Genomic DNA, 11,009 nt, shown 5'->3' with positions numbered 1-11,009 from the left:
GGACCTAGAATGGCCAGGGCAAGCAAATCATACACTGGTCCAGTACAGAGAATCCTGACAGACACCATTCTTTTCTCTGATAAGAAAAGGCTTAAGAAACAGGACCCAGACAGCTTCTACCTGGCAAAGAAGTCAGTTGGCCTCCTCTAAAACCAGTTTTTGAAGCCTACACTCTTGGCTTCAGTATTTGACCTTCCAGTGAAAAGCTTGAATTAATTTTTTTGAGTATTGACCAATTTGATCTCCTTGCTGTCCAAGGGACTCTCAAAGACTTCTCTAGCACCACTGTTTGAAAACATGCATTCTTCAGCACTCAGCATTCCTTAGAGTCCAACTCTCACAGCTATGGGAAAAAACATAGCTTTGACTATACAGACTTTTGTTGGCAAGGTGACATCTCAGCTTTTTAGTCTGCTGTCCAACCTTGCCACAGCTTTCCTTCCAAGGAGCAGGGATCTTTTAATTTCATGTCTGCAGTCACCATCTGCAGTGATCTTTGAGCCCTGGGATGTAAAGCCTGACTCTTCTTCTCCCTCTCTTTGGCAGGAAGTCATGGGACCAGTTGCCAAGATCTTTGGTTTTTTGATGTGAAGCTTCATATCAGCATTTACACTCTTCTCTTTCACTTCATCTAGAGGTTTCTTAATTCCTTTTCACTTTCCGCCATCAGAGTGGTATCTCCTACCTATTTGAGATTGATGTATCTCCCCACAACCTTAATTCCAGCTTTTGATGCATCCAGTCTGGCATTTTGCATGATATACTCTGCATGTAAGTTAAATAAATAAGGAGACAGTATACAGTCCTGTGCTTCTCCTTTTCCAATCTTAAACCAATCAGTTGTTCCATGTTCGCTTCTAACTGTTGTTCTTGACCCACCTAAAGGTTTCTCAAAAGACAAATAAGATGATCTGGTCTCTTTGAGGACTTTGCCACATTTTATTGTGATCCATGCACTCTTGGCCACCAAATACCACCCTTGATCTTAGCCTTGAACAGGCTGAGAAGGATACTTTACCCCCACCCCTACCCCACTCCCCTTCTACCATTTGCTTGCCCCACCACAGCCAGAGCCACTCACCCCTATCCCTCTGTGCTCCTCATGCCTTGCCCCCAGCTGCCAGGTGGCTCAGGTAAAACCAACGGTCCCCCCAACTGGCTTTTCCAACTTTCAACTCATATGCATCCATGCCAGCTCCCACCTCCACCTGCCCTTTAAAGATGCTGCCTCAGACCACTGGCTTCTTGGCACCTGCAGCGGGTTCCAGCTGCAACATACAGAATGATTTCAAAGCAAAACACTTGATGACTGGGGCCTAGACCCATATCTTTCTTTCCTCTAGTAAGAGAAAAATTTAAGAACAGAATCCAAATGACGTCTAAGCGTGGTTGTTTAGTCACGTTTGACTCAAAGATACTGGAGGGGTTTGCCATTTCCTTCTCCAGCTCCTTTTACAGATGAGGAAATGGAAGCAAACAAGACTAAGTGACTTGCCCAGGGTCATACAGCCAGTAGGTGTCTGAGGTTAGATTTAAACTCAAGTCTTCCTGACTCCAGACCCAGGGCTCTACAGTACCTGGCTGCCAAAACTTCTAAGCAGCGATAGAAACAGGTTGGTTTCATTTGAACCCAGATTTTGACGCCCACTCAGTGTTTGGAATGAAGAGGGAGAAGTAGAAGATGAGATACAGGCATAGTTTGGACCTGAAAGCTAGTTACACCCTTCCCCATATTCCGCTGGATGTGCTGCCTGTCACAGATGGAGGAGGTGTCGGTCAGCCTGAGCATGGTGTGTTCTTGGAGAGGCGTTACTCTCCTCCCCCCTCCCCATGCTACATTCCCATCCATCGATCCACTCATCCCTTGTGGCTGTGACCCCGATTTGTAACCTCAAAGTGACCTGCACTCCCGCAGCCGGGACCGACCCAACAACATCCAAATACATTCTTTTCTAGGTCTCACCAATTCCCTCTCTATACCTTGCATCCCATCTATCCACTCCGCTCCCCTCCCCTCCCCTCCCCTCCCCTTCCCTTCCCTTCCCATGGTTTTCTGCCTGACCCCCCCCCCCATTCCTACCCATCACGGGAAGGTGGGGTAGGGGTGGGGTGGGGTAGTAATGCATCTTGCTGGTTTTATGCATCTTGCTTCCTTTTCTCCTCCTGTCATCTCATGCCACAGTTGTTTGTGCAGCCTCGAGGTTTTACAAACATCTTCCTCTCTTGTTTAAAGTGTCCATTGCCCAAATAGAATACTTTTTCTTGTCATTTCTATGGTTTTCCTCATGGCTTTAGTTAGCTTGTATCAACATGGACTCCTGCTCAGTAAAGTGATGTGACTGCTTATTTCAAAAGTATATGTTTCCAAGGGGCAGCTAGGTGGTGCAGTGGATAGAGCACCAGCCCTGGATTCAGGAGGACCTGAGTTCAAATCCAGGCTCAGTCACTTGACACTTATTAGCTGTGTGACCCTGGGCAAGTCACTTAACAGTCATTGCCCTCCCCCCCCCCCAAAAAAGCATATATATTTTGATCCTTTTATCCTGTATTGTGAGAGTGTCTCTCAATCTTCTTCTACTTCTTGAGGAGGGTGGTGTGTTGTGGTATTTTGGTACTATATGGGGTATCATGGGACTACTCTCCAAATCTCCTTTGGTTCATTTTATGGTGCCAAAAGCCTGAGTTGACTGCCAATGCCTAGATGTCCTTTAATTATCTTGTTCCATTCAGATTTAAATTCAGGATGTCTATAAACTCCCTTAACATATTCAGCCCCAACCTTCATGTTGACAGCTTTATGTTCATTGTATCTTGCCTGAAGGACACCAAGGTATTGGTTGGTGTGCCTTTAATCTGTAACGATTGGAATAACGCCACCTGCTGGATACTTACTGTAGGAGAGTTCTGCCCATGAAGGGAAGGTCTTTGAGGGCAAGACCAGGAGTCAGGAAGTGACGCGGGCTAGTGGGAGGAGGAAGGAAGAGACTGGCGCTCAGTCTCGCGCTCTTTCCTGAGGACGCTGGTGGAGAGCGGAGCTAGAAATGTGCTCTCCCTTTAATAGATAGGAATCTAGGCCTTTCTCTCTCTCTTTACCAAATTCTTATTCTCCTTAATAAATGCTTAAAAGTCTAACTCTTGCTAAAGCTTATAATTTATTGGCGACCACTCACTAGATATTTTAGACAGTTTAGCTAGAATTTTAGCCCTTAACAGATGGCTGACCACGAAGAGGAAAGCTAACCCTCAGTCTTCTTCTGATCTTCTGGTTGGGTAAGAAATTTCCCCTCCCTCTCCCTTTAACTGCTAAGTACTGGCGTACTGGCTGTGTTTTCCTTTAAATTTTTTCGAATGGACCTTTTAAACTCCCTAATTACCCTATTTTTGATTTTAGTCTGTTTAACCAGACAAATGGGAGATAAGATCATGTTAATGCTTTGTTTTTGTGGATTTTCTATTTTTCTTTTTATTTTTGTTAAAAGAGCCAGCAACTTACTCACACAAAGAAATATCTCTCCCTCTCCCAACCATGCTTTTTCAGAGAAACCTGAAGAGATTCCTGCAGCTTTTCCCAATTCTAACAGTAATTGTTGCTTTAATTTTGCATGCCTGGAGGCAATGACCCACCCTCTAGAAGCTTTTAATCCCCTAGCACCTGGAGGCAAAGTGGGGGAAGAGGAATCCAGGCCTGAGTTCAAAATCAAGTCTGATTCAAATTGCTCTGGTCCCTCCCCTCCTCTCCAGACCCCACCCTCTACTCCTCCTATGGCCAAGCCCATAGCTTCCCCTGCCTGGGAAGTCCAGAGATCTGATGCGCATGCTCAACTTTTTCTACCTGCATTTGCAGCTTCAGGCTCAGCCCTTCCCCGGCCTGGCTGTGCTTTTGAGACAATCTTAGAAAACTCTTTAAATTCCAGATATGCTCATTTTGTTCATAATTTTGCTAACCTGCTTTTGTCTTTAATTAGTAATCTTATAAAGCATTTGTATGGTGAAAAGCCCGACAGACAATATAGAGGGGTTAAAGAAGAAAAACTTAAGCTGAATAAGAATGACAATCAACATAGTTCAAGACTCTGCTTCTTTTGCCATGGAAGGGTATATATTTTACAGAAATGTAGAAGTAAGCAGCAAGGTATTGATATGAGTATTGGGGATTTTAGATACCGGAATCAAAAGTGTTCTGAATTCACTCAGAGTAATAGTATCAGTTCAGAGGTTACATAGGATTTCTATGCTATTATATATACATTTTGAAATTAATGGTATGGGTTTATTTTCATAGAGATTTTCATGCTTTTGAGATTGTGTCTTATACTTAGTTTCTAAAACAAGGAGAATATTTGTAAAAGCTTTTTATAGTCATGTGATCAAGTTTATATTTTATAATACTCTTATTGATATTAAGTTCATATTCATTTAGATTTCCTTAGTTTGAATTTCACTGTATTTTATTGTTCCATGTGTATTTTCTTCTATTCGTTTATCTATCTAATTTTGAAACATTGCAAGATGGTTTTGATTTCATAATACAATGTTAATTCTAGGAGTATTGTGCTCCCACATTCTGAGTTGTTTGTTTTTGTTATTTTTTTTCCTCAACTGATTATTTGATCAAACTCTTTAAAGCATTTCCCTGGCAAATTGGTTGCCATGGCAAGTTTAAATTGATTCTAGAAGTATTATTTTTGATAAGCATATTCCCAAAAAAAAAAAAAAGAGGGGAATGTTTGTAAAAGTTTTCTTTTTTCAAAAAAAGTTTTCTTTGGGATTGTGTTGTGCTTTAACTTGTATTTAAATATGTTCTGATTTTTCACAAAAGTAATTGTATACTAAGTAAAAAAAGATATTATTTGAAATTGTTGCATAACTATATATTGTGTTCTGAGTCAAGATGTATTCACATTTTTTGCAATCATTTATTATCCTCAATTTTAAATCCATATGAGACTTGGATTATGGGAACTTATCATTTAAGACATTAATTGCCTTTATTCTGAGTTATCAGATGCCAGTTGGCCAAGATGCCATCCAATCACAAAATGAGGAATACATTCAAGAGCAGACACTGAACTGTCACATGAGGGGAGACATGCATGAAGTCAAGGTATGGCCGAGGGAACGGCTTTTGACAAATGTTGAGGTTGGATTCTCTTGGTTTCATATTTTATTTTATTTTTCCCCACAATATTGTACAGATGGCTGGAAGTATTGATCCCACCCATCTCACTTCTACACCTGGCTTCTATGCTCCCTCCTATATGCCTGATGCCATGGACATCTGAATCCCATGCATCTGATTAAGTCTGACTCAGTTTCCTCCAATATGTTCGGTGGCATGGACATATATTCCATCCACCTATTTTAAGCCTGGCATACTGTATGGGCAGTACATATTGCTCAAGTGTGGGAATGCTCATATCCCATCATTTCTCTGTTCTTTTATGGTAACCCCCATAATTATCTCAGGTGTCATGATAAATAACAGTGTTGAATTTGGCCTTGACATCTGTTATTAATTATATTAGATTTTAAATTTCTCATAATGGCATGAGGATAATTAGGCAGATGATGCAAAAAGTGATGAAACAAAGATAAAAATTATTTTTAATAATTAATATTGCAGCAATTGTCTTCTCAATTACCCTCCATAAGGGGGGGGACTATAGTAATATTATAATTTTAAAGAATGGTTCAATTTTTGTTTTATTATATGTTTCATGTGTAACAACTAAGATTATGAATTCCCTTAGACATGTTTTTGAGAACTTTCATTGTTTGATTTGATTATTGACAAAGCTATTTTAAAGTTGTGTTAAGCTCAATTTTGTAGGAAATTTTCCTGGCTGATTACCAGCATCCACACATCAACCCCTGAAAAGACTTCCATTCCACGACTACACCTAGAGGACATCTGAGAAAAGACTTTCAGAGACTTTAAATGAACAGTTTTGATTTGTTGTTTTTGTTGTTTTTTTTTCTCTTTCTGTTATAATATACACCATCTGTAACATGTATTCTCTGCAGAGGCCCTCCCTTTGCAAGACTAATGTCAAAGCGTCGGTTCATGAGGACAAAAAAAAAAATCGCCCCTCTGGACAAAACTTTCCTCTCTTCCTTTTCTATATTGTTGTTCACATATTATTAGTTAGCAATAGTTATTATATTCTTTTTACTGTTCCGTCAAGGAAACATTTTGTTTCTTGAGGAACAACAGGGGGGACTGTAACGATTGGAATAACGCCACCTGCTGGATACTTACTGTAGGAGAGTTCTGCCCATGAAGGGAAGGTCTTTGAGGGCAAGACCAGGAGTCAGGAAGTGACGCGGGCTAGTGGGAGGAGGAAGGAAGAGACTGGCGCTCAGTCTCGCGCTCTTTCCTGAGGACGCTGGTGGAGAGCGGAGCTAGAAATGTGCTCTCCCTTTAATAGATAGGAATCTAGGCCTTTCTCTCTTTACCAAATTCTTATTCTCCTTAATAAATGCTTAAAAGTCTAACTCTTGCTAAAGCTTATAATTTATTGGCGACCACTCACTAGATATTTTAGACAGTTTAGCTAGAATTTTAGCCCTTAACAAATCCATTGGTTCAATGGGACCTCTGAAATCAGTAACCCAGCCTCATGCTTTGTTTGGTGTGTGTTTAGAGCTTTGCACTTCTCAAGTGTAATTGACCTTGTGATATCATTGGATAATAATTCTGCAAGGTGAAGGATCTGTTTAATGTGTTGTTTTTTTGTGGCAGGAGGGGCATACTGGACAGCTAGGTGGCATAGTGGGTAGAACACAGGGCTTCAAATCAGGCAGAGTCATCTTCATGAGTTCAAATCAAGCCTCAGACACCAGCTGTGTGACCCTGGGCAAGTCACTTAACCCCAATTGCCTCACTAAAAACAAAAGGGGGGGGGGATGAGTTGGAGAAGGAAATGGCCAACCACTCCAGTATATCTGCCCAGAAAACTCCAAATGGGGTCATGAAGAGTCAGACATGACTGAACAACAATATAATCTTATGTCACACATGCCTATCCAGGGTTAATAAATTGTTTTGGTTCTACTCCCTCTTTAATTTGGAAGCCACAGATTCCATTGCTGTTGGGAACTCCTTGGTTAGGAAACTCCCCCTACCAATGCAGGTTGGCATCTTCTCTGCAAATTTTAGAGTGGCCTACATCAGTGAGAGGCTGAGTGACTTGCAGAAGGTCACACAGCAGAATGTGTCAGAGGTGGAAGCCATCTCTGCTTCTCTTCAGGAGAGATATGAATGGAATTAAGCTGAGTCAAACCACACCATGCTTAAGCTGTGGTAACTCCATCAGAGGCATTGATGGTACTTTATGGACTAGATTCTCAGGGTCCTTGTGGGATTTTAACAGCTGAGACCCACTCAATCTCAGGGCATAGAGAGCCCTGGCCATCTATGATCATGACTGGCATCTATTTAACTTTGCTCTTTCCACCTCCCATCTCCCCATCCCAATGGGTAGGGCTTTCAGGGAGGGGAGTTTATTATTATTATTATTGTTATTGTTGCTGTTATGATTATTACTGCTGTTATTTTAAACTAGACCCATGAGCCATTGGTATAGAGAGCTGTGGCAAAAGAAATTCCCTCTATCAATGTAGATCAGCACCTGCCTGAAATTTATATAGCCTTAGAGAATTGCTTCCCGTCCCAGAGAGACATCTATACGCTCTTGCTAAGTGAGCTTAACTCCCCCATCCTCTGCTGCATTAGATCCCCACCTAGTGGCCAACTCATATACTACAGCCTGAGGTCATTCAAATGCCTTGGAATGTTTTTCTGTCTCTGCCGAGCCATCTTTAACACCAGGGATATTTACTTCCATCAAAGAGCATATGTATGGAGTAAACAGCAAGATCACAGTTTTAATAATCTCTATGCAGATGACTCCTAAATCCCTTGTCTCCAGTCATAATCCCCCTTCTGAGTTTGTCAGTCCTATTTACCCACTGCCTGTTTTAAAAATATTTTATTTTATTTTATTTATTTAGGTGAGGCAATTGGGGGTTAAATGACTTGCCCAGGGTCACACAGCTAGTAATTGTTAAGTGTCTGAGGCTGGATTTGAACTCAGGTCCTCCTGACTCCAGGGCTGGTGCTCTTTCCACTGCGCCACCTAGCTGCCCCCCAAAATATTTTATTTTTAAGTTTATTTTTATTGCCTGTTGACCTCTCCAATGTGACAACCTCTGGCATTTCAAACTTTCTCATTTTCCTTACCAAACCCATCTCTCCTCTCAACTTTCCCTTGGGATCACTTTCAAGACTTCTCTGTCCCTTACAATCCATATTTGATCAGTTGCCAGGTCCCAACCGTTCCACCTTTACCACGTCTCTTCCATCTCTTTATTTCTCTACCACCAGAAGTGTGCCAGAGTAGCTCAGAATTGTTCAATGTTCAGTGTGAGCATCTATACCTCAGTAATACATAAATGCTGCAGACAAGGCTTGATTTATTATTGCTGATTGCCTGGACTTTAGAAAATGCTAATGATGCCACTCAAACTTAAAAGTATGTCATGTTTACATCCCTCCTCCTTGAGGAGCTGTGAAACATTTACCCTTGGATAACTCCCTAGTTCACTCTCCTGTTCTCTTTCCCCTAGACTATTGTAATGGGTTCATCATCGATTTCCCTAGCTCCAGTTTTTCTTCTTTCCCGTCTATCCTCCACATAGCTGCTAAAATGATCTTGTCATAGGACAGGTCTGCCTGACTCTGTTCAAAGACCTTCCATAAGCAGCCAGATGGCAGGGTGAATAGAATGCTAGATTTGGAGTGAGGAAGACCCCAGTTCAAATGTGTGACCCTGAGAAAGACATTTACCTTCTTCTTTCTTTCTTCTTCTTCTTCTTCTTCTTCAGGCAAGGAGGGTTAAATGACTTGCCCAGGGTCACCCAGCTAGTAGGTGTCAAGCGTTTGAGGTCAAATTTGAACTCAGGTCTTCCTGAATCCAGGGCCAGTGCTCTATCCACTGTGCCACTAGCTGCCCCACAGATAGCATTTTTCAACATGAGTCCTTTGGAATTGTCTCAGATCATTGCATTCATCAGAATAGCTAAGTCACTCACAGATGATCATTGCGCAATGTTGCTATTACTGTGTACAAGGTTCTCCTGGTTCTGCTTGCTTCACTTTGTATCGGTTCATTTAAGTCTTCCTAGGTTCTTTCTGCTCCTCATTTCTTCTAGCACAATAGTGGCAATGTCTTTTTTTTATGCTTGTGTTTGTATCACCAAAACTTAGCACATAGTCCGTACTCAGTAAATCTTTCCTTCCACTGCGTCAGAAAGGGGAAGCGACTTACCTAAGGTCACACAGCTAGTAAGCAGCAGAGTGAGATTTGAATCTATGTCCTTGGACTTCAAATCCAGTATTATTACCAGACTATTCTTTTTTTCTTTTCTTTTGGGCGGGGCAATGAGAGTTAAGTGACTTGCCCAGGGTCACACAGTATCAAGTGTCTGAGGTTGGATTTGAACTCAAGTCCTCCTGAGTCCAGGGCCAGTGCTCTATCCACTGTGCCACCTAGCTGCTTCCAACCAGACTACTCTTTTTTGGTTTTGTTTTTTGTTTTGTTTTTTTGGCTGGGCAATGGGGGTTAAGTGACTTGCCCAGGGTCACACAGCTAGTATGTGTCAAGTGTCTGAGGCCGGATTTGAACTCAGGTACTCCTGAATCCAGGCCTGGTGCTTTATCCACTGAGCCAGCTAGCTGCCCCTCAACCAGACTACTCTTAAGGGGTTGCAATACACTATCCTGCCCCCAGCAATCAGTGTTCAAGGCTGGAGATGAAACCAGGCAATCATAAAAGGTTTCTATTTCTTCCCAGAAGACAAGGAGGGTCTTCCTCCTGGGTCAGCAATTCCCTGGTGAAGTTAAGAAATGCCATTGCCCCCACTCAAGGCTCTTTCTTTTGGCCTTGACTGATAAGACACTAATGCTTTCAGCTCTGGGATCCCTGCACCCCACCCCCCACTATCTCCTCCCCTGCCTGGGCTTCTGAGGTTGTGATGAGGCACCTCCGCCTCCAAAATCCTCACCTCCTCCTCACAACAGAGCTCTAGAAAAAAGGGTCCCCAACCTCTCCCTCCTCCCATTATATTAATGGCTCCCATTTCTAGAGCCTGGGGGCAGGCTGGCCAAAGCAGGCTCCTTTTACTCTGAAGAAGAGGCAGGGAGGGGCAGGTGCAGACAGCTAGAGTGACCAATGACTAGACACTAGTGTAGCCCAACTCAGAAGGATTCTACCCACCTGAGTCATACCATCTCTGGCCTATTGATGATTGGAACATCCAAAGGTGATGGGGATTTGCCTTTTTCTATCTCAGAATAACTCCCCCATGCCTAGTCCCTGACTTCTGTGGGTCATGTTTGCATTGGGTCTTTATTGTCTGGAGAGAGCTGATCTGGGATCAGTGGGGCACGCATCTTCTTTTCTCCCGGCCAAAGAGCAAGGGTGACAGGAAAGCTCCAGTGTAGGAGTTCTCTTGAACGGCAAGAGAACTTGCTTCTTATTCAATAAACCCTATAGTTAGATCAACTGAGCATGAGACTGTCTCTCTTCCCTTACAATCCTTACCTTAACCCAGGGGCACCTCTCTGAGGTGTGAAAATCTAAAGCTTATTTCTCCTTATCTTGTGGACAAGCAACCACAAGTCAAAGATGACTCGGGATCCAATAGCTGGTAAGGGGGCAGTGCCAGGATCTGAACCCTTATACTCCTTGGGGAATCCCCCGTTTCCTTCAAGGAATAGTTTGAGTACCTCCTTATCTCCTTGTGTATCTTGCCTAGTCCCCCACAGATGCTAGTGCCTTCCCCCCAAGATTATCTTGTGTCTACTTTATAGCTATATATATGTATATGGATTGTCACCTCTTGCTAGAGAGTGAACTCCTCAAAGGAAGAAAACAAGCATTTTAAAATGCCCACTATGTGCCCTGCATTGTGCTAAGCACTTTACAATTATCTCCTTTGATTCTCAC

Source organism: Dromiciops gliroides, chromosome 6, assembly GCF_019393635.1.
Source record: "Dromiciops gliroides isolate mDroGli1 chromosome 6, mDroGli1.pri, whole genome shotgun sequence".
Lineage (NCBI taxonomy): Eukaryota > Metazoa > Chordata > Mammalia > Microbiotheria > Microbiotheriidae > Dromiciops > Dromiciops gliroides.
Note: the sequence above shows the minus strand (reverse complement) of the source record.